The following is a 17,572-nucleotide window of genomic DNA, read 5'->3' on the forward strand; positions in this document are numbered from 1 at the left end:
TTCATTTTTTTGATCATATGTTTTTTTTTTATCATAGAGAGACATATTCACATGTCCAAAAATTCAGCCAGAATCAAGGGCATGACATCTTTAAAAGGCCCCTGTCTGCAGACAATAATGGCTTACGGCCATACCACCCTGAACACGCCCGATCTCGTTCGATCTCAGAAGCTAAGCAGGGTCGGGCCTGGTTAGTACTTGGATGGGAGACCGCCTGGGAATACCAGGTGCTGTAAGCTTTTTCATTTTTTTGATCATGTTTTTTTTTATCATATAGAGACATATTCACATGTCCAAAAATTCAGCCAGAATCAAGGGCATGACATATTTAAAAGGCCCCTGTCTGCACACAATAATGGCTTACGGCCATACCACCCTGAACACGCCTGATCTCGTCCGATCTCGGAAGCTAAGCAGGGTCGGGCCTGGTTAGTACTTGGATGGGAGACCGCCTGGGAATACCAGGTGCTGTAAGCTTTTTCATTTTTTTGATCATATGTTTTTTTTTATCATAGAGAGACATATTCACATGTCCAAAAATTCAGCCAGAATCAAGGGCATGACATCTTTAAAAGGCCCCTGTCTGCACACAATAATGGCTTACGGCCATACCACCCTGAACACGCCTGATCTCGTCCGATCTCGGAAGCTAAGCAGGGTAGGGCCTGGTTAGTACCTGGATGGGAGACCGCCTGGGAATACCAGGTGCTGTAAGTTTTTTCATTTTTTTGATCATATGTTTTTTTTTTATCATATAGAGACATATTCACATGTCCAAAAATTCAGCCAGAATCAAGGGAATGACATCTTTAAAAGGCCCCTTTCTGCACACAATAATGGCTTAAGGACATACCACCCTGAACTTGTCCGATCTCGGAAGCTAAGCAGCGTCTGGCCTGGTTAGTACTTGGATGGGAGACCGCCTGGGAATACCAGGTGCTGTAAGCTTTTTCATTTTTTTGATCATGTTTTTTTTTATCATATAGATACATATTCACATGTCCAAAAATTCAGCCAGAATCAAGGGCATGACATCTTTAAAAGGCCCCTGTCTGCACACAATAATGGCTTACGGCCATACCACCCTGAACACGCCTGATCTCGTCCGATCTCGGAAGCTAAGCAGGGTAGGGCCTGGTTAGTACCTGGATGGGAGACCGCCTGGGAATACCAGGTGCTGTAAGTTTTTTCATTTTTTTGATCATATGTTTTTTTTTTATCATATAGAGACATATTCACATGTCCAAAAATTCAGCCAGAATCAAGGGCATGACATCTTTAAAAGGCCCCTTTCTGCACACAATAATGGCTTAAGGACATACCACCCTGAACTTGTCCGATCTCGGAAGCTAAGCAGCGTCTGGCCTGGTTAGTACTTGGATGGGAGACCGCCTGGGAATACCAGGTGCTGTAAGCTTTTTCATTTTTTTGATCATGTTTTTTTTTATCATATAGAGACATATTCACATGTCCAAAAATTCAGCCAGAATCAAGGGCATGACATCTTTAAAAGGCCCCTGTCTGCACACAATAATGGCTTACGGCCATACCACCCTGAACACGCCTGATCTCGTCCGATCTCGGAAGCTAAGCAGGGTAGGGCCTGGTTAGTACTTGGATGGGAGACCGCCTGGGAATACCAGGTGCTGTAAGTTTTTTCATTTTTTTGATCATATGTTTTTTTTTTATCATATAGAGACATATTCACATGTCCAAAAATTCAGCCAGAATCAAGGGCATGACATCTTTAAAAGGCCCCTTTCTGCACACAATAATGGCTTAAGGACATACCACCCTGAACTTGTCCGATCTCGGAAGCTAAGCAGCGTCTGGCCTGGTTAGTACTTGGATGGGAGACCGCCTGGGAATACCAGGTGCTGTAAGCTTTTTCATTTTTTTGATCATGTTTTTTTTTATCATATAGAGACATATTCACATGTCCAAAAATTCAGCCAGAATCAAGGGCATGACATCTTTAAAAGGCCCCTGTCTGCACACAATAATGGCTTACGGCCATACCACCCTGAACACGCCTGATCTCGTCCGATCTCGGAAGCTAAGCAGGGTAGGGCCTGGTTAGTACTTGGATGGGAGACCGCCTGGGAATACCAGGTGCTGTAAGTTTTTTCATTTTTTTGATCATATGTTTTTTTTTTATCATATAGAGACATATTCACATGTCCAAAAATTCAGCCAGAATCAAGGGCATGACATCTTTAAAAGGCCCCTTTCTGCACACAATAATGGCTTAAGGACATACCACCCTGAACTTGTCCGATCTCGGAAGCTAAGCAGCGTCTGGCCTGGTTAGTACTTGGATGGGAGACCGCCTGGGAATACCAGGTGCTGTAAGCTTTTTCATTTTTTTTGATCATATGTTCTTTTTTTATCATATAGAGACATATTCACATGTCCAAAAATTCAGCCAGAATCAAGGGCATGAGATCTTTAAAAGGCCCCTGTCTGCACACAATAACAGCTTACGGCCATACCACCCTGAACACGCCTGATCTCGTCCGATCTCGGAAGCTAAGCAGGGACGGGCCTGGTTAGTACTTGGATGGGAGACCGCCTGGGAATACCAGGTGCTGTAAGCTTTTTCATTTTTTTGATCATATGTTTTTTTTTTTATCATATAGAGACATATTCACATGTCCAAAAATTCAGCCAGAATCAAGGGCATAACATCTTTAAAAGGCCCCTGTCTGCACACAATAATGGCTTACGGCCATACCACACTTAACACGCCCGATCTCGTCCCATCTCGGAAGCTAAGCAGGGTCGGGCCTGGTTAGTACTTGAATGGGAGACCGCCTGGGAATACCAGATGCTGTAAGCTTTTCTTATTTTTTTGATCATATGTTTTTTTTATCATAGAGAGACATATTCACATGTCCAAAAATTCAGCCAGAATCAAGGGCATGACATCTTTAAAAGGCCCCTTTCTGCATACAATAATGGCTTAAGGACATACCACCCTGAACTCATCCGATCTCGTCCGATCTCGGAAACTAAGCAGGGTGGTGCCTGGTTAGTACTTGGATGGGAGACCGCCTGTGGAATACCAGATGCTGTAAGCTGTTTCATTTTTTTGATCATGTGTTTTTTTTTATCATAGAGAGACATATTCACATGTCCAAAAATTCAGCCAGAATCAAGGGCATGACATCTTTAAAAGGCCCCTTTCTGCATACAATAATGGCTTAAGGACATACCACCCTGAACTCGTCCGATCTCGGAAGCTAAGCAGGGTCGGGCCTGGTTAGTACTTGGATGGGAGACCGCCTGGGAATACCAGACGCTGTAAGCTTTTTTTATTTTTTTGATCATATGTTTTTTTTTTATCATAGAGAGACATATTCACATGTCCAAAAATTCAGCCAGAATCAAGGGCAAGACATCTTTAAAAGGCCCCTGTCTGCAGACAATAATGGCTTACGGCCATACCACCCTGAACACGCCCGATCTCGTTCGATCTCAGAAGCTAAGCAGGGTCGGGCCTGGTTAGTACTTGGATGGGAGACCGCCTGGGAATACCAGGTGCTGTAAGCTTTTTAATTTTTTTGATCATGTTTTTTTTTATCATATAGAGACATATTCACATGTCCAAAAATTCAGCCAGAATCAAGGGCATGACATCTTTAAAAGGCCCCTGTCTGCACACAATAATGGCTTACGACCAAACCACCCTGAACACGCCTGATCTCGTCCGATCTCGGAAGCTAAGCAGGGTCGGGCCTGGTTAGTACTTGGATGGGAGACCGCCTGGGAATACCAGGTGCTGTAAGCTTTTTAATTTTTTTGATCATATGTTTTTTTTTTATCATATAGAGACATATTCACATGTCCAAAAATTCAGCCAGAATCAAGGGCATGATATCTTTAAAAGGCCCCTTTCTGCACACAATAATGCCTTACGTCCATACCACCCTGAACACGCCCGATCTCAGAAGCAAAGCAGGGTGGGGCCTGGTTAATACTTGGATGGGAGACCGCCTAGGAATACCAGGTGCTGTAAGCTTTTTCATTTTTTTGATCATATGTTTTTTTTATCATATAGAGACATATTCACATGTCCAAAAATTCAGCCAGAATCAAGGGCATGACATCTTTAAAATGCCCCTTTCTGCACACAATAATGGCTTACGGCCAAACCACCCTGAACTCGTCCGATCTTGGAAGCTAAGCAGGGTCGGGCCTGGTTAGTACTTGGATGGGAGACCGCCTGGGAATACCAGATGCTGTATGCTTTTTTTATTTTTTTGATCATATGTTTTTTTTTTATCATAGAGAGACATATTCACATGTCCAAAAATTCAGCCAGAATCAAGGGCATGACATCTTTAAAAGGCCCCTGTCTGCAGACAATAATGGCTTACGGCCATACCACCCTGAACACGCCCGATCTCATTCGATCTCAGAAGCTAAGCAGGGTCGGGCCTGGTTAGTACTTGGATGGGAGACCGCCTGGGAATACCAGGTGCTGTAAGCTTTTTCATTTTTTTGATCATGTTTTTTTTTATCATATAGAGACATATTCACATGTCCAAAAATTCAGCCAGAATCAAGGGCATGACATCTTTAAAAGGCCCCTTTCTGCACACAATAATGGCTTACGGCCATACCACCCTGAACACGCCCGATCTCGTCCGATCTCGGAAGCTATGCAGGGTCGGGCCTGGTTAGTACTTGGATGGGAGACCGCCTGGGAATACCAGGTGCTGTAAGCTTTTTCATTTTTTTGATCATATGTTTTTTTTATCATATAGAGACATATTCACATGTCCAAAAATTCAGCCAGAATCAAGGGCATGACATCTTTAAAAGGCCCCTTTCTGCACACAATAATGGCTTACGGCCATACCACCCTGAACACACCCGATCTCGTCCGATCTCGGAAGCTATGCAGGGTCGGGCCTGGTTAGTACTTGGATGGGAGACCGCCTGGGAATACCAGGTGCTGTAAGCTTTTTCATTTTTTTGATCATATGTTTTTTTTATCATATAGAGACATATTCACATGTCCAAAAATTCAGCCAGAATCAAGGGCATGACATCTTTAAAAGGCCCCTGTCTGCACACAATAATGGCTTACGGCCATACCACCCTGAACACGCCTGATCTCGTCCGATCTCGGAAGCTAAGCAGGGTAAGGCCTGGTTAGTACATGGATGGGAGACCGCCTAGGAATACCAGGTGCTGTAAGCTTTTTCAATTTTTTGATCATATGTTTTTTTTTATCATAGAGAGACATATTCACATGTCCAAAAATTCAGCCAGAATCAAGGGCATGACATCTTTAAAAGGCCCCTCTCTGCACACAATAATGGCTTACGGCCATACCACCCTGAACACGCCTGATCTCGTCCGATCTCGGAAGCTAAGCAGGGTAGGGCCTGGTTAGTACTTGGATGGGAGACCGCATGGGAATACCAGATGCTGTAAGTTTTTTCATTTTTTTGATCATATGTTTTTTTTTTATCATATAGAGACATATTCACATGTCCAAAAATTCAGCCTGAATCAAGGGCATGACATCTTTAAAAGGCCCCTTTCTGCACACAATAATGACTTAAGGACATACCACCCTGAACTTGTCCGATCTCGGAAGCTAAGCAGCGTCTGGCCTGGTTAGTACTTGGATGGGAGACCGCCTGGGAAATACCAGGTGCTGTAAGCTTTTTCATTTTTTTTGATCATATGTTCTTTTTTTATCATATAGAGACATATTCACATGTCCAAAAATTCAGCCAGAATCAAGGGCATGACATCTTTAAAAGGCCCCTTTCTGCACACAATAATGCCTTGCGGCCATACCACCCTGAACACGCCCGATCTCGTCCGATCTCAGAAGCTAAGCAGGGTCGGGCCTGGTTAGTACTTGGATGGGAGACCGCCTGGGAATACCAGGTGCTGTAAGCTTTTTCATTTTTTTGATCATGTTTTTTTTTATCATATAGAGACATATTCACATGTCCAAAAATTCAGCCAGAATCAAGGGCATGACATATTTAAAAGGCCCCTGTCTGCACACAATAATGGCTTACGGCCATACCACCCTGAACACGCCTGATCTCGTCCGATCTCGGAAGCTAAGCAGGGTCGGGCCTGGTTAGTACTTGGATGGGAGACCGCCTGGGAATACCAGGTGCTGTAAGCTTTTTCATTTTTTTGATCATATGTTTTTTTTTATCATAGTGAGACATATTCACATGTCCAAAAATTCAGCCAGAATCAAGGGCATGACATCTTTAAAAGGCCCCTGTCTGCACACAATAATGGCTTACGGCCATACCACCCTGAACACGCCTGATCTCGTCCGATCTCGGAAGCTAAGCAGGGTAGGGCCTGGTTAGTACCTGGATGGGAGACCGCCTGGGAATACCAGGTGCTGTAAGTTTTTTCATTTTTTTGATCATATGTTTTTTTTTTATCATATAGAGACATATTCACATGTCCAAAAATTCAGCCAGAATCAAGGGAATGACATCTTTAAAAGGCCCCTTTCTGCACACAATAATGGCTTAAGGACATACCACCCTGAACTTGTCCGATCTCGGAAGCTAAGCAGCGTCTGGCCTGGTTAGTACTTGGATGGGAGACCGCCTGGGAATACCAGGTGCTGTAAGCTTTTTCATTTTTTTGATCATGTTTTTTTTTATCATATAGATACATATTCACATGTCCAAAAATTCAGCCAGAATCAAGGGCATGACATCTTTAAAAGGCCCCTGTCTGCACACAATAATGGCTTACGGCCATACCACCCTGAACACGCCTGATCTCGTCCGATCTCGGAAGCTAAGCAGGGTAGGGCCTGGTTAGTACCTGGATGGGAGACCGCCTGGGAATACCAGGTGCTGTAAGTTTTTTCATTTTTTTGATCATATGTTTTTTTTTTATCATATAGAGACATATTCACATGTCCAAAAATTCAGCCAGAATCAAGGGCATGACATCTTTAAAAGGCCCCTTTCTGCACACAATAATGGCTTAAGGACATACCACCCTGAACTTGTCCGATCTCGGAAGCTAAGCAGCGTCTGGCCTGGTTAGTACTTGGATGGGAGACCGCCTGGGAATACCAGGTGCTGTAAGCTTTTTCATTTTTTTGATCATGTTTTTTTTTATCATATAGAGACATATTCACATGTCCAAAAATTCAGCCAGAATCAAGGGCATGACATCTTTAAAAGGCCCCTGTCTGCACACAATAATGGCTTACGGCCATACCACCCTGAACACGCCTGATCTCGTCCGATCTCGGAAGCTAAGCAGGGTAGGGCCTGGTTAGTACTTGGATGGGAGACCGCCTGGGAATACCAGGTGCTGTAAGTTTTTTCATTTTTTTGATCATATGTTTTTTTTTTATCATATAGAGACATATTCACATGTCCAAAAATTCAGCCAGAATCAAGGGCATGACATCTTTAAAAGGCCCCTTTCTGCACACAATAATGGCTTAAGGACATACCACCCTGAACTTGTCCGATCTCGGAAGCTAAGCAGCGTCTGGCCTGGTTAGTACTTGGATGGGAGACCGCCTGGGAATACCAGGTGCTGTAAGCTTTTTCATTTTTTTTGATCATATGTTCTTTTTTTATCATATAGAGACATATTCACATGTCCAAAAATTCAGCCAGAATCAAGGGCATGAGATCTTTAAAAGGCCCCTGTCTGCACACAATAACAGCTTACGGCCATACCACCCTGAACACGCCTGATCTCGTCCGATCTCGGAAGCTAAGCAGGGACGGGCCTGGTTAGTACTTGGATGGGAGACCGCCTGGGAATACCAGGTGCTGTAAGCTTTTTCATTTTTTTGATCATATGTTTTTTTTTTTATCATATAGAGACATATTCACATGTCCAAAAATTCAGCCAGAATCAAGGGCATAACATCTTTAAAAGGCCCCTGTCTGCACACAATAATGGCTTACGGCCATACCACACTTAACACGCCCGATCTCGTCCCATCTCGGAAGCTAAGCAGGGTCGGGCCTGGTTAGTACTTGAATGGGAGACCGCCTGGGAATACCAGATGCTGTAAGCTTTTCTTATTTTTTTGATCATATGTTTTTTTTATCATAGAGAGACATATTCACATGTCCAAAAATTCAGCCAGAATCAAGGGCATGACATCTTTAAAAGGCCCCTTTCTGCATACAATAATGGCTTAAGGACATACCACCCTGAACTCATCCGATCTCGTCCGATCTCGGAAACTAAGCAGGGTGGTGCCTGGTTAGTACTTGGATGGGAGACCGCCTGTGGAATACCAGATGCTGTAAGCTGTTTCATTTTTTTGATCATGTGTTTTTTTTTATCATAGAGAGACATATTCACATGTCCAAAAATTCAGCCAGAATCAAGGGCATGACATCTTTAAAAGGCCCCTTTCTGCATACAATAATGGCTTAAGGACATACCACCCTGAACTCGTCCGATCTCGGAAGCTAAGCAGGGTCGGGCCTGGTTAGTACTTGGATGGGAGACCGCCTGGGAATACCAGACGCTGTAAGCTTTTTTTATTTTTTTGATCATATGTTTTTTTTTTATCATAGAGAGACATATTCACATGTCCAAAAATTCAGCCAGAATCAAGGGCAAGACATCTTTAAAAGGCCCCTGTCTGCAGACAATAATGGCTTACGGCCATACCACCCTGAACACGCCCGATCTCGTTCGATCTCAGAAGCTAAGCAGGGTCGGGCCTGGTTAGTACTTGGATGGGAGACCGCCTGGGAATACCAGGTGCTGTAAGCTTTTTAATTTTTTTGATCATGTTTTTTTTTATCATATAGAGACATATTCACATGTCCAAAAATTCAGCCAGAATCAAGGGCATGACATCTTTAAAAGGCCCCTGTCTGCACACAATAATGGCTTACGGCCAAACCACCCTGAACACGCCTGATCTCGTCCGATCTCGGAAGCTAAGCAGGGTCGGGCCTGGTTAGTACTTGGATGGGAGACCGCCTGGGAATACCAGGTGCTGTAAGCTTTTTAATTTTTTTGATCATATGTTTTTTTTTTATCATATAGAGACATATTCACATGTCCAAAAATTCAGCCAGAATCAAGGGCATGATATCTTTAAAAGGCCCCTTTCTGCACACAATAATGCCTTACGTCCATACCACCCTGAACACGCCCGATCTCAGAAGCAAAGCAGGGTGGGGCCTGGTTAATACTTGGATGGGAGACCGCCTAGGAATACCAGGTGCTGTAAGCTTTTTCATTTTTTTGATCATATGTTTTTTTTATCATATAGAGACATATTCACATGTCCAAAAATTCAGCCAGAATCAAGGGCATGACATCTTTAAAATGCCCCTTTCTGCACACAATAATGGCTTACGGCCAAACCACCCTGAACTCGTCCGATCTTGGAAGCTAAGCAGGGTCGGGCCTGGTTAGTACTTGGATGGGAGACCGCCTGGGAATACCAGATGCTGTATGCTTTTTTTATTTTTTTGATCATATGTTTTTTTTTTATCATAGAGAGACATATTCACATGTCCAAAAATTCAGCCAGAATCAAGGGCATGACATCTTTAAAAGGCCCCTGTCTGCAGACAATAATGGCTTACGGCCATACCACCCTGAACACGCCCGATCTCATTCGATCTCAGAAGCTAAGCAGGGTCGGGCCTGGTTAGTACTTGGATGGGAGACCGCCTGGGAATACCAGGTGCTGTAAGCTTTTTCATTTTTTTGATCATGTTTTTTTTTATCATATAGAGACATATTCACATGTCCAAAAATTCAGCCAGAATCAAGGGCATGACATCTTTAAAAGGCCCCTTTCTGCACACAATAATGGCTTACGGCCATACCACCCTGAACACGCCCGATCTCGTCCGATCTCGGAAGCTATGCAGGGTCGGGCCTGGTTAGTACTTGGATGGGAGACCGCCTGGGAATACCAGGTGCTGTAAGCTTTTTCATTTTTTTGATCATATGTTTTTTTTATCATATAGAGACATATTCACATGTCCAAAAATTCAGCCAGAATCAAGGGCATGACATCTTTAAAAGGCCCCTGTCTGCACACAATAATGGCTTACGGCCATACCACCCTGAACACGCCTGATCTCGTCCGATCTCGGAAGCTAAGCAGGGTAAGGCCTGGTTAGTACATGGATGGGAGACCGCCTAGGAATACCAGGTGCTGTAAGCTTTTTCAATTTTTTGATCATATGTTTTTTTTTATCATAGAGAGACATATTCACATGTCCAAAAATTCAGCCAGAATCAAGGGCATGACATCTTTAAAAGGCCCCTCTCTGCACACAATAATGGCTTACGGCCATACCACCCTGAACACGCCTGATCTCGTCCGATCTCGGAAGCTAAGCAGGGTAGGGCCTGGTTAGTACTTGGATGGGAGACCGCATGGGAATACCAGATGCTGTAAGTTTTTTCATTTTTTTGATCATATGTTTTTTTTTTATCATATAGAGACATATTCACATGTCCAAAAATTCAGCCTGAATCAAGGGCATGACATCTTTAAAAGGCCCCTTTCTGCACACAATAATGACTTAAGGACATACCACCCTGAACTTGTCCGATCTCGGAAGCTAAGCAGCGTCTGGCCTGGTTAGTACTTGGATGGGAGACCGCCTGGGAAATACCAGGTGCTGTAAGCTTTTTCATTTTTTTTGATCATATGTTCTTTTTTTATCATATAGAGACATATTCACATGTCCAAAAATTCAGCCAGAATCAAGGGCATGACATCTTTAAAAGGCCCCTTCCTGCACACAATAATGCCTTGCGGCCATACCACCCTGAACACGCCCGATCTCGTCCGATCTCAGAAGCTAAGCAGGGTCGGGCCTGGTTAGTACTTGGATGGGAGACCGCCTGGGAATACCAGGTGCTGTAAGCTTTTTCATTTTTTTGATCATATGTTTTTTTTTATCATAGAGAGACATATTCACATGTCCAAAAATTCAGCCAGAATCAAGGGCATGACATCTTTAAAAGGCCCCTGTCTGCAGACAATAATGGCTTACGGCCATACCACCCTGAACACGCCCGATCTCGTTCGATCTCAGAAGCTAAGCAGGGTCGGGCCTGGTTAGTACTTGGATGGGAGACCGCCTGGGAATACCAGGTGCTGTAAGCTTTTTCATTTTTTTGATCATGTTTTTTTTTTATCATATAGAGACATATTCACATGTCCAAAAATTCAGCCAGAATCAAGGGCATGACATATTTAAAAGGCCCCTGTCTGCACACAATAATTGCTTACGGCCATACCACCCTGAACATGCCTGATCTCGTCAGATCTCGGAAGCTAAGCAGGGTCGGGCCTGGTTAGTACTTGGATGGGAGACCGCCTGGGAATACCAGGTGCTGTAAGCTTTTTCATTTTTTTGATCATATGTTTTTTTTTTATCATAGAGAGACATATTCACATGTCCAAAAATTCAGCCAGAATCAAGGGCATGACATCTTTAAAAGGCCCCTGTCTGCAGACAATAATGGCTTACGGCCATACCACCCTGAACACGCCCGATCTCGTTCGATCTCAGAAGCTAAGCAGGGTCGGGCCTGGTTAGTACTTGGATGGGAGACCGCCTGGGAATACCAGGTGCTGTAAGCTTTTTCATTTTTTTGATCATGTTTTTTTTTATCATATAGAGACATATTCACATGTCCAAAAATTCAGCCAGAATCAAGGGCATGACATATTTAAAAGGCCCCTGTCTGCACACAATAATGGCTTACGGCCATACCACCCTGAACACGCCTGATCTCGTCCGATCTCGGAAGCTAAGCAGGGTCGGGCCTGGTTAGTACTTGGATGGGAGACCGCCTGGGAATACCAGGTGCTGTAAGCTTTTTCATTTTTTTGATCATATGTTTTTTTTTATCATAGTGAGACATATTCACATGTCCAAAAATTCAGCCAGAATCAAGGGCATGACATCTTTAAAAGGCCCCTGTCTGCACACAATAATGGCTTACGGCCATACCACCCTGAACACGCCTGATCTCGTCCGATCTCGGAAGCTAAGCAGGGTAGGGCCTGGTTAGTACCTGGATGGGAGACCGCCTGGGAATACCAGGTGCTGTAAGTTTTTTCATTTTTTTGATCATATGTTTTTTTTTTATCATATAGAGACATATTCACATGTCCAAAAATTCAGCCAGAATCAAGGGAATGACATCTTTAAAAGGCCCCTTTCTGCACACAATAATGGCTTAAGGACATACCACCCTGAACTTGTCCGATCTCGGAAGCTAAGCAGCGTCTGGCCTGGTTAGTACTTGGATGGGAGACCGCCTGGGAATACCAGGTGCTGTAAGCTTTTTCATTTTTTTGATCATGTTTTTTTTTATCATATAGATACATATTCACATGTCCAAAAATTCAGCCAGAATCAAGGGCATGACATCTTTAAAAGGCCCCTGTCTGCACACAATAATGGCTTACGGCCATACCACCCTGAACACGCCTGATCTCGTCCGATCTCGGAAGCTAAGCAGGGTAGGGCCTGGTTAGTACCTGGATGGGAGACCGCCTGGGAATACCAGGTGCTGTAAGTTTTTTCATTTTTTTGATCATATGTTTTTTTTTTATCATATAGAGACATATTCACATGTCCAAAAATTCAGCCAGAATCAAGGGCATGACATCTTTAAAAGGCCCCTTTCTGCACACAATAATGGCTTAAGGACATACCACCCTGAACTTGTCCGATCTCGGAAGCTAAGCAGCGTCTGGCCTGGTTAGTACTTGGATGGGAGACCGCCTGGGAATACCAGGTGCTGTAAGCTTTTTCATTTTTTTGATCATGTTTTTTTTTATCATATAGAGACATATTCACATGTCCAAAAATTCAGCCAGAATCAAGGGCATGACATCTTTAAAAGGCCCCTGTCTGCACACAATAATGGCTTACGGCCATACCACCCTGAACACGCCTGATCTCGTCCGATCTCGGAAGCTAAGCAGGGTAGGGCCTGGTTAGTACTTGGATGGGAGACCGCCTGGGAATACCAGGTGCTGTAAGTTTTTTCATTTTTTTGATCATATGTTTTTTTTTTATCATATAGAGACATATTCACATGTCCAAAAATTCAGCCAGAATCAAGGGCATGACATCTTTAAAAGGCCCCTTTCTGCACACAATAATGGCTTAAGGACATACCACCCTGAACTTGTCCGATCTCGGAAGCTAAGCAGCGTCTGGCCTGGTTAGTACTTGGATGGGAGACCGCCTGGGAATACCAGGTGCTGTAAGCTTTTTCATTTTTTTTGATCATATGTTCTTTTTTTATCATATAGAGACATATTCACATGTCCAAAAATTCAGCCAGAATCAAGGGCATGAGATCTTTAAAAGGCCCCTGTCTGCACACAATAACAGCTTACGGCCATACCACCCTGAACACGCCTGATCTCGTCCGATCTCGGAAGCTAAGCAGGGACGGGCCTGGTTAGTACTTGGATGGGAGACCGCCTGGGAATACCAGGTGCTGTAAGCTTTTTCATTTTTTTGATCATATGTTTTTTTTTTTATCATATAGAGACATATTCACATGTCCAAAAATTCAGCCAGAATCAAGGGCATAACATCTTTAAAAGGCCCCTGTCTGCACACAATAATGGCTTACGGCCATACCACACTTAACACGCCCGATCTCGTCCCATCTCGGAAGCTAAGCAGGGTCGGGCCTGGTTAGTACTTGAATGGGAGACCGCCTGGGAATACCAGATGCTGTAAGCTTTTCTTATTTTTTTGATCATATGTTTTTTTTATCATAGAGAGACATATTCACATGTCCAAAAATTCAGCCAGAATCAAGGGCATGACATCTTTAAAAGGCCCCTTTCTGCATACAATAATGGCTTAAGGACATACCACCCTGAACTCGTCCGATCTCGGAAGCTAAGCAGGGTCGGGCCTGGTTAGTACTTGGATGGGAGACCGCCTGGGAATACCAGACGCTGTAAGCTTTTTTTATTTTTTTGATCATATGTTTTTTTTTTATCATAGAGAGACATATTCACATGTCCAAAAATTCAGCCAGAATCAAGGGCAAGACATCTTTAAAAGGCCCCTGTCTGCAGACAATAATGGCTTACGGCCATACCACCCTGAACACGCCCGATCTCGTTCGATCTCAGAAGCTAAGCAGGGTCGGGCCTGGTTAGTACTTGGATGGGAGACCGCCTGGGAATACCAGGTGCTGTAAGCTTTTTAATTTTTTTGATCATGTTTTTTTTTATCATATAGAGACATATTCACATGTCCAAAAATTCAGCCAGAATCAAGGGCATGACATCTTTAAAAGGCCCCTGTCTGCACACAATAATGGCTTACGGCCAAACCACCCTGAACACGCCTGATCTCGTCCGATCTCGGAAGCTAAGCAGGGTCGGGCCTGGTTAGTACTTGGATGGGAGACCGCCTGGGAATACCAGGTGCTGTAAGCTTTTTAATTTTTTTGATCATATGTTTTTTTTTTATCATATAGAGACATATTCACATGTCCAAAAATTCAGCCAGAATCAAGGGCATGATATCTTTAAAAGGCCCCTTTCTGCACACAATAATGCCTTACGTCCATACCACCCTGAACACGCCCGATCTCAGAAGCAAAGCAGGGTGGGGCCTGGTTAATACTTGGATGGGAGACCGCCTAGGAATACCAGGTGCTGTAAGCTTTTTCATTTTTTTGATCATATGTTTTTTTTATCATATAGAGACATATTCACATGTCCAAAAATTCAGCCAGAATCAAGGGCATGACATCTTTAAAATGCCCCTTTCTGCACACAATAATGGCTTACGGCCAAACCACCCTGAACTCGTCCGATCTTGGAAGCTAAGCAGGGTCGGGCCTGGTTAGTACTTGGATGGGAGACCGCCTGGGAATACCAGATGCTGTATGCTTTTTTTATTTTTTTGATCATATGTTTTTTTTTTATCATAGAGAGACATATTCACATGTCCAAAAATTCAGCCAGAATCAAGGGCATGACATCTTTAAAAGGCCCCTGTCTGCAGACAATAATGGCTTACGGCCATACCACCCTGAACACGCCCGATCTCATTCGATCTCAGAAGCTAAGCAGGGTCGGGCCTGGTTAGTACTTGGATGGGAGACCGCCTGGGAATACCAGGTGCTGTAAGCTTTTTCATTTTTTTGATCATGTTTTTTTTTATCATATAGAGACATATTCACATGTCCAAAAATTCAGCCAGAATCAAGGGCATGACATCTTTAAAAGGCCCCTTTCTGCACACAATAATGGCTTACGGCCATACCACCCTGAACACGCCCGATCTCGTCCGATCTCGGAAGCTATGCAGGGTCGGGCCTGGTTAGTACTTGGATGGGAGACCGCCTGGGAATACCAGGTGCTGTAAGCTTTTTCATTTTTTTGATCATATGTTTTTTTTATCATATAGAGACATATTCACATGTCCAAAAATTCAGCCAGAATCAAGGGCATGACATCTTTAAAAGGCCCCTTTCTGCACACAATAATGGCTTACGGCCATACCACCCTGAACACACCCGATCTCGTCCGATCTCGGAAGCTATGCAGGGTCGGGCCTGGTTAGTACTTGGATGGGAGACCGCCTGGGAATACCAGGTGCTGTAAGCTTTTTCATTTTTTTGATCATATGTTTTTTTTATCATATAGAGACATATTCACATGTCCAAAAATTCAGCCAGAATCAAGGGCATGACATCTTTAAAAGGCCCCTGTCTGCACACAATAATGGCTTACGGCCATACCACCCTGAACACGCCTGATCTCGTCCGATCTCGGAAGCTAAGCAGGGTAAGGCCTGGTTAGTACATGGATGGGAGACCGCCTAGGAATACCAGGTGCTGTAAGCTTTTTCAATTTTTTGATCATATGTTTTTTTTTATCATAGAGAGACATATTCACATGTCCAAAAATTCAGCCAGAATCAAGGGCATGACATCTTTAAAAGGCCCCTCTCTGCACACAATAATGGCTTACGGCCATACCACCCTGAACACGCCTGATCTCGTCCGATCTCGGAAGCTAAGCAGGGTAGGGCCTGGTTAGTACTTGGATGGGAGACCGCATGGGAATACCAGATGCTGTAAGTTTTTTCATTTTTTTGATCATATGTTTTTTTTTTATCATATAGAGACATATTCACATGTCCAAAAATTCAGCCTGAATCAAGGGCATGACATCTTTAAAAGGCCCCTTTCTGCACACAATAATGACTTAAGGACATACCACCCTGAACTTGTCCGATCTCGGAAGCTAAGCAGCGTCTGGCCTGGTTAGTACTTGGATGGGAGACCGCCTGGGAAATACCAGGTGCTGTAAGCTTTTTCATTTTTTTTGATCATATGTTCTTTTTTTATCATATAGAGACATATTCACATGTCCAAAAATTCAGCCAGAATCAAGGGCATGACATCTTTAAAAGGCCCCTTTCTGCACACAATAATGCCTTGCGGCCATACCACCCTGAACACGCCCGATCTCGTCCGATCTCAGAAGCTAAGCAGGGTCGGGCCTGGTTAGTACTTGGATGGGAGACCGCCTGGGAATACCAGGTGCTGTAAGCTTTTTCATTTTGTTTAATCATATGTTTTTTTTTATCATATAGAGACATATTCACATGTCCAAAAATTCAGCCAGAATCAAGGGCATGACATCTTTAAAAGGCCCCTTTCTGCACACAATAATGGCTTACGGCCATACCACCCTGAACACGCCCGATCTCGGAAGCTAAGCAAGGTCAGGCCTGGTTAGTACTTGGATGGGAGACCGCCTGGGAATACCAGGTGCTATAAGCTTTTTCATTTTTTTGATCATATGTTTTTTTTTTTTCATATAGAGACATATTCACATGTCCAAAAATTCAGCCAGAATCAAGGGCATGACATCTTTAAAAGGCCCCTTTCTGCACACAATAATGGCTTATGGCCATACCACCCTGAACACGGCCGATCTCGTCCGATCTCGGAAGCTAAGCAGGGTCGGGCCTGGTTAGTACTTGGATGGGAGACCGCCTGGGAATACCAGGTGCTGTAAGCTTTTTCATTTTTTTGATGATATGTTTTTTTTTATCATATAGAGACATATTCACATGTCCAAAAATTCAGCCAGAATCAAGGGCATGACATCTTTAAAAGGCCCCTGTCTGCACACAATAATGGCTTACGGCCATACCACCCTGAACACGCCCGATCTTGTCCGATCTCGGAAGATAAGCAAGGTCGGGCCTGGTTAGTACTTGGATGGGAGACCGCCTGGGAATACCAGGTGCTGTAAGCTTTTTCATTTTTTTGATCATATGTTTTTTTTTTATCATATAGAGACATATTCACATGTCCAAAAATTCAGCCAGAATCAAGGGAATGACATCTTTAAGGCCCATTTCTGCACACAATAATGGCTTACGGCCATACCACCCTGCACTCGTCCGATCTCGGAAGCTAAGCAGGGTCGGGCCTGGTTAGTACTTAGATGGGAGACCGCCTGGGAATACCAGGTGCTGTAAGCTTTTTCATTTTTTTGATCATATGTTTTTTTTAATCATATAGA

At 43.6% G+C, this 17,572-nt stretch overlaps 45 non-coding genes and 16 pseudogenes across 45 annotated transcripts; all 61 read left to right on the forward strand.

The window, feature by feature from the left end:
- The first annotated feature begins 120 nt into the window (after positions 1–120).
- On the forward strand, positions 121–239 carry LOC132968112 (5S ribosomal RNA). The gene has a single exon (XR_009670960.1). It is a non-coding gene; the product is annotated as a 5S ribosomal RNA (ribosomal RNA).
- A 119-nt stretch (positions 240–358) lies between these two features.
- LOC132968405 (5S ribosomal RNA) lies at positions 359–477 on the forward strand. The gene has a single exon (XR_009671212.1). It is a non-coding gene; the product is annotated as a 5S ribosomal RNA (ribosomal RNA).
- A 121-nt stretch (positions 478–598) lies between these two features.
- LOC132968077 (5S ribosomal RNA) lies at positions 599–717 on the forward strand. Its single transcript, XR_009670926.1, has one exon. It is a non-coding gene; the product is annotated as a 5S ribosomal RNA (ribosomal RNA).
- Positions 718–1,067: 350 nt separating this feature from the next.
- On the forward strand, positions 1,068–1,186 carry LOC132968078 (5S ribosomal RNA). Its single transcript, XR_009670927.1, has one exon. It is a non-coding gene; the product is annotated as a 5S ribosomal RNA (ribosomal RNA).
- Positions 1,187–1,536: 350 nt separating this feature from the next.
- Positions 1,537–1,655, forward strand: LOC132968032 (5S ribosomal RNA). Its single transcript, XR_009670884.1, has one exon. It is a non-coding gene; the product is annotated as a 5S ribosomal RNA (ribosomal RNA).
- Positions 1,656–2,005: 350 nt separating this feature from the next.
- On the forward strand, positions 2,006–2,124 carry LOC132968033 (5S ribosomal RNA). The gene has a single exon (XR_009670885.1). It is a non-coding gene; the product is annotated as a 5S ribosomal RNA (ribosomal RNA).
- A 354-nt stretch (positions 2,125–2,478) lies between these two features.
- On the forward strand, positions 2,479–2,597 carry LOC132968053 (5S ribosomal RNA). The gene has a single exon (XR_009670903.1). It is a non-coding gene; the product is annotated as a 5S ribosomal RNA (ribosomal RNA).
- Positions 2,598–2,720: 123 nt separating this feature from the next.
- Positions 2,721–2,839, forward strand: LOC132968404 (5S ribosomal RNA; annotated as a pseudogene).
- Positions 2,840–2,960: 121 nt separating this feature from the next.
- On the forward strand, positions 2,961–3,080 carry LOC132967925 (5S ribosomal RNA; annotated as a pseudogene).
- Positions 3,081–3,201: 121 nt separating this feature from the next.
- LOC132967974 (5S ribosomal RNA) lies at positions 3,202–3,310 on the forward strand (annotated as a pseudogene).
- A 123-nt stretch (positions 3,311–3,433) lies between these two features.
- On the forward strand, positions 3,434–3,552 carry LOC132968113 (5S ribosomal RNA). Its single transcript, XR_009670961.1, has one exon. It is a non-coding gene; the product is annotated as a 5S ribosomal RNA (ribosomal RNA).
- A 119-nt stretch (positions 3,553–3,671) lies between these two features.
- On the forward strand, positions 3,672–3,790 carry LOC132968182 (5S ribosomal RNA). The gene has a single exon (XR_009671029.1). It is a non-coding gene; the product is annotated as a 5S ribosomal RNA (ribosomal RNA).
- Positions 3,791–3,912: 122 nt separating this feature from the next.
- On the forward strand, positions 3,913–4,021 carry LOC132967971 (5S ribosomal RNA; annotated as a pseudogene).
- A 120-nt stretch (positions 4,022–4,141) lies between these two features.
- Positions 4,142–4,250, forward strand: LOC132967921 (5S ribosomal RNA; annotated as a pseudogene).
- Positions 4,251–4,373: 123 nt separating this feature from the next.
- On the forward strand, positions 4,374–4,492 carry LOC132968058 (5S ribosomal RNA). The gene has a single exon (XR_009670908.1). It is a non-coding gene; the product is annotated as a 5S ribosomal RNA (ribosomal RNA).
- Positions 4,493–4,611: 119 nt separating this feature from the next.
- LOC132968090 (5S ribosomal RNA) lies at positions 4,612–4,730 on the forward strand. Its single transcript, XR_009670939.1, has one exon. It is a non-coding gene; the product is annotated as a 5S ribosomal RNA (ribosomal RNA).
- Positions 4,731–4,850: 120 nt separating this feature from the next.
- On the forward strand, positions 4,851–4,969 carry LOC132968018 (5S ribosomal RNA). The gene has a single exon (XR_009670870.1). It is a non-coding gene; the product is annotated as a 5S ribosomal RNA (ribosomal RNA).
- Positions 4,970–5,089: 120 nt separating this feature from the next.
- LOC132968275 (5S ribosomal RNA) lies at positions 5,090–5,208 on the forward strand. Its single transcript, XR_009671119.1, has one exon. It is a non-coding gene; the product is annotated as a 5S ribosomal RNA (ribosomal RNA).
- A 121-nt stretch (positions 5,209–5,329) lies between these two features.
- On the forward strand, positions 5,330–5,448 carry LOC132968202 (5S ribosomal RNA). Its single transcript, XR_009671049.1, has one exon. It is a non-coding gene; the product is annotated as a 5S ribosomal RNA (ribosomal RNA).
- A 355-nt stretch (positions 5,449–5,803) lies between these two features.
- Positions 5,804–5,922, forward strand: LOC132968233 (5S ribosomal RNA). The gene has a single exon (XR_009671079.1). It is a non-coding gene; the product is annotated as a 5S ribosomal RNA (ribosomal RNA).
- A 119-nt stretch (positions 5,923–6,041) lies between these two features.
- Positions 6,042–6,160, forward strand: LOC132968416 (5S ribosomal RNA). Its single transcript, XR_009671213.1, has one exon. It is a non-coding gene; the product is annotated as a 5S ribosomal RNA (ribosomal RNA).
- A 121-nt stretch (positions 6,161–6,281) lies between these two features.
- On the forward strand, positions 6,282–6,400 carry LOC132968079 (5S ribosomal RNA). The gene has a single exon (XR_009670928.1). It is a non-coding gene; the product is annotated as a 5S ribosomal RNA (ribosomal RNA).
- A 350-nt stretch (positions 6,401–6,750) lies between these two features.
- LOC132968080 (5S ribosomal RNA) lies at positions 6,751–6,869 on the forward strand. Its single transcript, XR_009670929.1, has one exon. It is a non-coding gene; the product is annotated as a 5S ribosomal RNA (ribosomal RNA).
- Positions 6,870–7,219: 350 nt separating this feature from the next.
- Positions 7,220–7,338, forward strand: LOC132968034 (5S ribosomal RNA). Its single transcript, XR_009670886.1, has one exon. It is a non-coding gene; the product is annotated as a 5S ribosomal RNA (ribosomal RNA).
- A 354-nt stretch (positions 7,339–7,692) lies between these two features.
- Positions 7,693–7,811, forward strand: LOC132968054 (5S ribosomal RNA). The gene has a single exon (XR_009670904.1). It is a non-coding gene; the product is annotated as a 5S ribosomal RNA (ribosomal RNA).
- Positions 7,812–7,934: 123 nt separating this feature from the next.
- LOC132968406 (5S ribosomal RNA) lies at positions 7,935–8,053 on the forward strand (annotated as a pseudogene).
- Positions 8,054–8,174: 121 nt separating this feature from the next.
- On the forward strand, positions 8,175–8,294 carry LOC132967926 (5S ribosomal RNA; annotated as a pseudogene).
- Positions 8,295–8,415: 121 nt separating this feature from the next.
- Positions 8,416–8,524, forward strand: LOC132967975 (5S ribosomal RNA; annotated as a pseudogene).
- Positions 8,525–8,647: 123 nt separating this feature from the next.
- On the forward strand, positions 8,648–8,766 carry LOC132968114 (5S ribosomal RNA). Its single transcript, XR_009670962.1, has one exon. It is a non-coding gene; the product is annotated as a 5S ribosomal RNA (ribosomal RNA).
- Positions 8,767–8,885: 119 nt separating this feature from the next.
- On the forward strand, positions 8,886–9,004 carry LOC132968106 (5S ribosomal RNA). The gene has a single exon (XR_009670954.1). It is a non-coding gene; the product is annotated as a 5S ribosomal RNA (ribosomal RNA).
- Positions 9,005–9,126: 122 nt separating this feature from the next.
- Positions 9,127–9,235, forward strand: LOC132967972 (5S ribosomal RNA; annotated as a pseudogene).
- A 120-nt stretch (positions 9,236–9,355) lies between these two features.
- LOC132967923 (5S ribosomal RNA) lies at positions 9,356–9,464 on the forward strand (annotated as a pseudogene).
- A 123-nt stretch (positions 9,465–9,587) lies between these two features.
- Positions 9,588–9,706, forward strand: LOC132968060 (5S ribosomal RNA). The gene has a single exon (XR_009670910.1). It is a non-coding gene; the product is annotated as a 5S ribosomal RNA (ribosomal RNA).
- Positions 9,707–9,825: 119 nt separating this feature from the next.
- LOC132968091 (5S ribosomal RNA) lies at positions 9,826–9,944 on the forward strand. Its single transcript, XR_009670940.1, has one exon. It is a non-coding gene; the product is annotated as a 5S ribosomal RNA (ribosomal RNA).
- Positions 9,945–10,064: 120 nt separating this feature from the next.
- Positions 10,065–10,183, forward strand: LOC132968277 (5S ribosomal RNA). The gene has a single exon (XR_009671121.1). It is a non-coding gene; the product is annotated as a 5S ribosomal RNA (ribosomal RNA).
- Positions 10,184–10,304: 121 nt separating this feature from the next.
- LOC132968203 (5S ribosomal RNA) lies at positions 10,305–10,423 on the forward strand. Its single transcript, XR_009671050.1, has one exon. It is a non-coding gene; the product is annotated as a 5S ribosomal RNA (ribosomal RNA).
- Positions 10,424–10,778: 355 nt separating this feature from the next.
- Positions 10,779–10,897, forward strand: LOC132968234 (5S ribosomal RNA). The gene has a single exon (XR_009671080.1). It is a non-coding gene; the product is annotated as a 5S ribosomal RNA (ribosomal RNA).
- Positions 10,898–11,018: 121 nt separating this feature from the next.
- Positions 11,019–11,137, forward strand: LOC132968115 (5S ribosomal RNA). Its single transcript, XR_009670963.1, has one exon. It is a non-coding gene; the product is annotated as a 5S ribosomal RNA (ribosomal RNA).
- Positions 11,138–11,257: 120 nt separating this feature from the next.
- LOC132968100 (5S ribosomal RNA) lies at positions 11,258–11,376 on the forward strand. The gene has a single exon (XR_009670948.1). It is a non-coding gene; the product is annotated as a 5S ribosomal RNA (ribosomal RNA).
- A 122-nt stretch (positions 11,377–11,498) lies between these two features.
- LOC132968116 (5S ribosomal RNA) lies at positions 11,499–11,617 on the forward strand. Its single transcript, XR_009670964.1, has one exon. It is a non-coding gene; the product is annotated as a 5S ribosomal RNA (ribosomal RNA).
- Positions 11,618–11,736: 119 nt separating this feature from the next.
- On the forward strand, positions 11,737–11,855 carry LOC132968427 (5S ribosomal RNA). Its single transcript, XR_009671214.1, has one exon. It is a non-coding gene; the product is annotated as a 5S ribosomal RNA (ribosomal RNA).
- A 121-nt stretch (positions 11,856–11,976) lies between these two features.
- On the forward strand, positions 11,977–12,095 carry LOC132968081 (5S ribosomal RNA). Its single transcript, XR_009670930.1, has one exon. It is a non-coding gene; the product is annotated as a 5S ribosomal RNA (ribosomal RNA).
- Positions 12,096–12,445: 350 nt separating this feature from the next.
- On the forward strand, positions 12,446–12,564 carry LOC132968083 (5S ribosomal RNA). The gene has a single exon (XR_009670932.1). It is a non-coding gene; the product is annotated as a 5S ribosomal RNA (ribosomal RNA).
- A 350-nt stretch (positions 12,565–12,914) lies between these two features.
- LOC132968036 (5S ribosomal RNA) lies at positions 12,915–13,033 on the forward strand. Its single transcript, XR_009670888.1, has one exon. It is a non-coding gene; the product is annotated as a 5S ribosomal RNA (ribosomal RNA).
- A 354-nt stretch (positions 13,034–13,387) lies between these two features.
- Positions 13,388–13,506, forward strand: LOC132968055 (5S ribosomal RNA). Its single transcript, XR_009670905.1, has one exon. It is a non-coding gene; the product is annotated as a 5S ribosomal RNA (ribosomal RNA).
- Positions 13,507–13,629: 123 nt separating this feature from the next.
- Positions 13,630–13,748, forward strand: LOC132968407 (5S ribosomal RNA; annotated as a pseudogene).
- A 121-nt stretch (positions 13,749–13,869) lies between these two features.
- On the forward strand, positions 13,870–13,978 carry LOC132967976 (5S ribosomal RNA; annotated as a pseudogene).
- A 123-nt stretch (positions 13,979–14,101) lies between these two features.
- LOC132968118 (5S ribosomal RNA) lies at positions 14,102–14,220 on the forward strand. Its single transcript, XR_009670966.1, has one exon. It is a non-coding gene; the product is annotated as a 5S ribosomal RNA (ribosomal RNA).
- Positions 14,221–14,339: 119 nt separating this feature from the next.
- LOC132968107 (5S ribosomal RNA) lies at positions 14,340–14,458 on the forward strand. Its single transcript, XR_009670955.1, has one exon. It is a non-coding gene; the product is annotated as a 5S ribosomal RNA (ribosomal RNA).
- Positions 14,459–14,580: 122 nt separating this feature from the next.
- On the forward strand, positions 14,581–14,689 carry LOC132967973 (5S ribosomal RNA; annotated as a pseudogene).
- A 120-nt stretch (positions 14,690–14,809) lies between these two features.
- On the forward strand, positions 14,810–14,918 carry LOC132967924 (5S ribosomal RNA; annotated as a pseudogene).
- Positions 14,919–15,041: 123 nt separating this feature from the next.
- On the forward strand, positions 15,042–15,160 carry LOC132968061 (5S ribosomal RNA). Its single transcript, XR_009670911.1, has one exon. It is a non-coding gene; the product is annotated as a 5S ribosomal RNA (ribosomal RNA).
- Positions 15,161–15,279: 119 nt separating this feature from the next.
- LOC132968092 (5S ribosomal RNA) lies at positions 15,280–15,398 on the forward strand. Its single transcript, XR_009670941.1, has one exon. It is a non-coding gene; the product is annotated as a 5S ribosomal RNA (ribosomal RNA).
- A 120-nt stretch (positions 15,399–15,518) lies between these two features.
- LOC132968019 (5S ribosomal RNA) lies at positions 15,519–15,637 on the forward strand. The gene has a single exon (XR_009670871.1). It is a non-coding gene; the product is annotated as a 5S ribosomal RNA (ribosomal RNA).
- A 120-nt stretch (positions 15,638–15,757) lies between these two features.
- On the forward strand, positions 15,758–15,876 carry LOC132968278 (5S ribosomal RNA). The gene has a single exon (XR_009671122.1). It is a non-coding gene; the product is annotated as a 5S ribosomal RNA (ribosomal RNA).
- A 121-nt stretch (positions 15,877–15,997) lies between these two features.
- On the forward strand, positions 15,998–16,116 carry LOC132968204 (5S ribosomal RNA). Its single transcript, XR_009671051.1, has one exon. It is a non-coding gene; the product is annotated as a 5S ribosomal RNA (ribosomal RNA).
- Positions 16,117–16,471: 355 nt separating this feature from the next.
- On the forward strand, positions 16,472–16,590 carry LOC132968235 (5S ribosomal RNA). The gene has a single exon (XR_009671081.1). It is a non-coding gene; the product is annotated as a 5S ribosomal RNA (ribosomal RNA).
- A 122-nt stretch (positions 16,591–16,712) lies between these two features.
- On the forward strand, positions 16,713–16,821 carry LOC132967831 (5S ribosomal RNA; annotated as a pseudogene).
- A 122-nt stretch (positions 16,822–16,943) lies between these two features.
- On the forward strand, positions 16,944–17,062 carry LOC132968130 (5S ribosomal RNA). Its single transcript, XR_009670978.1, has one exon. It is a non-coding gene; the product is annotated as a 5S ribosomal RNA (ribosomal RNA).
- A 121-nt stretch (positions 17,063–17,183) lies between these two features.
- LOC132968178 (5S ribosomal RNA) lies at positions 17,184–17,302 on the forward strand. The gene has a single exon (XR_009671025.1). It is a non-coding gene; the product is annotated as a 5S ribosomal RNA (ribosomal RNA).
- A 120-nt stretch (positions 17,303–17,422) lies between these two features.
- On the forward strand, positions 17,423–17,531 carry LOC132968446 (5S ribosomal RNA; annotated as a pseudogene).
- The last annotated feature ends 41 nt before the right edge of the window (positions 17,532–17,572 follow it).

The sequence above is a fragment of the Labrus mixtus genome, unplaced genomic scaffold (assembly GCF_963584025.1).
Source record: "Labrus mixtus unplaced genomic scaffold, fLabMix1.1 SCAFFOLD_74, whole genome shotgun sequence".
Taxonomy (NCBI): domain Eukaryota; kingdom Metazoa; phylum Chordata; class Actinopteri; order Labriformes; family Labridae; genus Labrus; species Labrus mixtus.